Below are 5,063 nucleotides of genomic sequence, written 5' to 3'. Positions count from 1 at the left end.
ATAGAGTCAATAAATTGTACCATACTATAGAATTTAACAAATACATTTCTCTCTGTGTTTGTTTGCTAGATTAGAGAGTTCCATCAAAGAATGCAGAGAGTGAGAAGAACTCCGATTTCTAACCCAAATTGGACTGCAGGAGAGCTAAGAAACCGCTCAGTAACCGGAAATACGTTGAAGACGGGTGAAACTGCCACCATAACCACAAGAAAACCCAACAAATCAACCACCACTACTTGATCTCTACCATCAATTTTTGCTGTAGTTGTGGTGCTTATCACTATGATTTGAAGCTCCAGAATCAGCTTCTGCACAAGATAAGATGCTCAAGGTAATATATTTTCGGTTGAACGTGTTCCCCCACCATCTCTGGCAGAGCGGGTTGTTGCACAGAATGTGGGCAATGGCGGTTTGAAAACAGGCGGCGAAAGATGATGGACGGTGGGAGGAGTGATGAAGGAAGAAATACGCGAGAATGCACTTAATTGAATTTTGTATATGATGTTCAGAAACAAGGCAAAACCCAAAATAAAAAATAAAATACACACAGTTCAGGTGAATTAAATCCACCAAAACATGTGGCCTGTTTTGGTTTATCTCGGAGATGGGCCGAAAATGAATAAAAGTGTTTTGATATTGTAATCGTATTTATATAAACACCCACTCAAGAATAAAAAGAAAAAACCTTACACAAAACCCCCTACTATACATATCTCTTTCAATAAATCTAATTCCTCAGACTTAACATTTTAATAAAAACACACATATATCACAAAAGCTAAATGAACATTTATATTGACATTAAATCTCAGGGTATAAGGTAATTATCCACTTTCATTTGTTACTTTGTCCGTTCACATGTTCTTGCACATAAGAAAATTTTAGTCCTACTAACCTTAAAATATGATCAATTTCGAAATCCCAAGAACAAGGACAAAAACGAAAAAATACAATAACCTCATGAGAATAAATAAGAAATAAGACAATTCTACTGCACCATAATTTTTAAAAGTTACTATGATTTATCGAAGCTGGTGGTAGTGGGCAACATAACAACAAGATTTAGCACAAGGAGAAGAGTAATGAGAATACTAAACACCTTCAATTGCTCTACTGGTTGTCCTTAGTTTTTGGTCACGTCATTAGTTTATTCGGCAATAACTCGATTTAAAGATGAAATTAAAGGAATGCAAGAGGGTAAATTATATTTTCGGTCCAATAAGTGGACCTGTTCTAATTTCGGTCCCACACTTTGGTCAATTTGCATATTGAGTTCTATATGTGGTTTTTTTTTAATTTGAGAACCATTGAGGGATTTTCGTCCAATGGATAACGACAACTACTCTCTCTATTAGTCAATACAATCAAAATAAGTGTAAATTACATTTTTGGTCCCATAAGTAGACTTGTTTTCAATTTTGATCCAATGGACCTGTTTTCAATTTTGGTCCCACACTCAGGCAAATTTTGGATTACATGTGAATCGACATGAAACCCTACAACAAGAGAAGCTCTCCAATATATGCACAAATATGTATATTACACTCTCAACTTTGACAAATATTTTACTTATGGTTTTCCAAGATCTGGCTATGTAAGGACCCCACTCGCGGTCACACTCCTAATTGTATATCCTCAAAGGCTTGTTATATGAGTCGCGATACTGAAAAGAAGAGGTCATTGTAGATCTTAGTTAGAACTATTCTTATAGAAAACAAAGACATATCACTACAGTTACAGATATAAAACAAATATATGTCATGAATTCGTAAACTCAGTATGTTGCATGCCTTATTTTTGGTTTTGGAGCAAATAAGGTACATCTTGCATTCTATAGCATGACATATTAAGTTTTCTTTTTGCATGTAAGGGCCAGGGCTCATAATATAGCAATCAACTTATTTGTGCAGTAGATAACTAAAAGGACATGTAGCATCAAATGAAATGATTACTGTTCATTGTCAAATCATATTTCTCTTTTATATATTTTTTTATATATAAATATTGTATGTTTAATATTATATTTTTAGGAGACAAAAATCACTGTTTATTGTCAAATCATGTCACTTTTATATTATATAGATAAGTGTATATATATGTATATTATATATATAGAAAGTTGAAAAATAAGAAAACACACAGATAAGGTGTAAAAATAAAAAACAAACAATGATGGTTTTATCTTGTCTCGAAAAATCCGAAAACATGAATCCAAACATAGTAGGTTTTCTGCAAAACTTTCCGCAAGATTATCAACATTGAGCAACAAAATCAAATTTATTAAAAAAATGAAAATAAAACAACGTATGGATTACCTGATTTGCTGTAGGAGGCCTTCTAGGGGTATTGTTAATGTGTTCCAGTCAAAGACATTGCTCCCAAGAAACACAAATACTGCTTCTCTATAGAGTCAAAACATATTATGAAATTTAAGCGCATCTGTTTTAAATATTGTCACAGAGTGTGAGAAAGTATCTGAGTCCTCCAAATATTCTGCTCGACTATGCGACACAAAAGCAAATCCCCACTGCATAAAATCGAGAAGATTCAAGCAGAAAGTAGAAGTTGTTGCATGCTTAACCACATAAGCATCATACCATCATTTGCATTTAAAGTGATTGTAACAATTAGGGTAAATTATGTTTTTGGTCCCATAACTGGACCTCTTTTCAATTTTGGTTCCACACTCAGGTCAATTCGCACATTTAATCCCATATGTGGTTTTTGTTTTTTTTCAATTTGAGGACCATTTAGAAATTTCCGTCCAATTGATAATGACAGTAGCTCTTTCTGTTAGTCAATACAATAAAAAATAAGGGTAAATTACATTTTTGGTCCCATAAGTAGACCTGTTTCACATTTTGGTCCCAACTCAGGCCAATTCGCACATTTACGTGTAGGACCAAAATTGAAAATATGTCCACTTATGGGACCAAAAATGTAATACCTTGAAAAATTCCTCATCTCTTACTTGCAACTTGTTCTGCACACAAACCTTGATACGAGACAAAGTTTTACCATCATTGATCATCAATAAAAATGGCTCGCCAATATTTTTAATTCTCTGTCAGATGCAAAATGAATATATAAGAACTAAGAAAGAGATGCACTTGCAGTTGAATTAGAGAGGTAGAACGAGTACAAATATATGAGGAAAACTATGAAGTAACGAACGGAAAATATTACCATCTGATTTTGAGCATCCTCATGCATGAATTGACACACATGAATCAAACATTTACGTACCCCAAGAAATTTCTCTCCGTTTGGAATCTGCAATGAGAAATTATAAAAGTGAAGAATTTGTTGATATTAAAGATGAACATATGGGGAGCCAATTTTAAAGGAAAAAGTGTCGTAGCCTATCAATGACACAGTACTGACATGGAAAGCAATTAGCAAGATATTTTTGTTATGTGTATCTCCTGAAAAATGCAAGCATTTATATACATAGACACACATATGTATAGAGATAGAAATAGACCTCCTTTGCTCGTAAAGTCCAGCGATTGTCATTTATTGCTGCGATCTTATCACTATTAGGATATATCTGTAGCAACTTGGAGTTTCAGCAACTTAAAAAAATAAGCATAGAAGGCTAGACATAAGGAATTTCTAACATCCATTTGGAAACACAATATACAATTTACTAAGTGAAGACCACATGGGCAAAATACAGAAACCTAGGAAGTACAGAGACTCAACTTCCAAGTCAGAGTGCATATCTCTGACACGTGCTATTTGTGTGTAGTCAACCCATACAAGATTTTTCAGCGTAAAATAAATTGAATTTAACTATTTAAGCTGGATTATTAAGTAAAAGTTTAGAAGAATATTATTTTGATATTAATATTAAGAAACCAATGAATGAAACAAAAAGAAAATGCAATAATTCAGGACTTTATAGATCTTGTGAGAGAATACTTCCAGCAACTTGAGCTCTGCATTTGAACGAGAGAGTTTCACCTATTTAACATAAACATTGCAACATTTAAAAATCATATAACGATATGTTATGCGACAAATCTTAGAATTTCCAGCTATATTACCTTCTCATTATGGAATACACACACGCACACTCCCGGTAATAACTTGTCAGCTATATTACCTTCTCCTTGAGATGCTCAAGCACATCACCAACAATGCTTTCTTTTGGCAGCCTAATACTGTGAGTTTCCAGCTATATATGGAAAACAAATAAGATATATAATGTTTGTTAAATATATAATTAATTTGCAAGTCTTGCATATGTATGCACTTGTATAGGAGCATAAAGTCCAATTATGAATGAATACTCACTTCAGAGTTTGCCGCATAGCTGAAAGCTAGTTTGAGGATTCTCAACTATTGCAATTCTGGCAGAGATATATCCACTACTTTAAAGTACAGAATACTAATGAACAAAACAAGAAAGTAATGCTTTGTTACTTTCACACCCTCATCAAATGAACCCCGACTTAGAGTTGTATGAATGTTGGTCGTAACGTCATGCAACAGCATCTCTAACAAGTTTTCTACTCCTCGATATCTTATAAGATGAGCTTTTGGTCGCTGAGAGTAGATATTGTGTGATGTAAGCCGTAGTTTGGATGGATCATCGACTCCGAGTTGGTTCGGTACTTTTATATCAACTTCATCGTATGAGTCAAGCTTTGACCTTCACCATTAGTGGAGTTTGAATTGCAGTGTTAAGTGGATCAATATTACCAATCATAACATAGGAAATTACACTCTAGAATTAAAAGTCTGTCTTCTATTGAACTCACAGTTGTATCTAAGGAGTGAAAGTGGATAACCTGCAGAACAATAAACCAAAAAGGTCAGAATATATTAGATGAAGTTAGAAGCATCACATCATTGCTTTAACAAGAAGGAAATTATGGGGAAAAAGGATACTTTTAGACTTAGAACCATTATTTGTGGTCACTGAACGGAAATAGATGGGGTACATTGCTAATATAATAGTGTCCAGATATGCACACGCACATGCACACCAAGATAATGGGAATTAAGACCAGGTGCAAGAGAAAAAAATTTTACACACGCACATGCACACCAAGATA

This window comes from Sesamum indicum, unplaced genomic scaffold, assembly GCF_000512975.1.
Source record: "Sesamum indicum cultivar Zhongzhi No. 13 unplaced genomic scaffold, S_indicum_v1.0 scaffold00212, whole genome shotgun sequence".
Classification (NCBI taxonomy): Eukaryota; Viridiplantae; Streptophyta; class Magnoliopsida; order Lamiales; family Pedaliaceae; genus Sesamum; species Sesamum indicum.
This window is presented reverse-complemented; position numbering follows the sequence as displayed.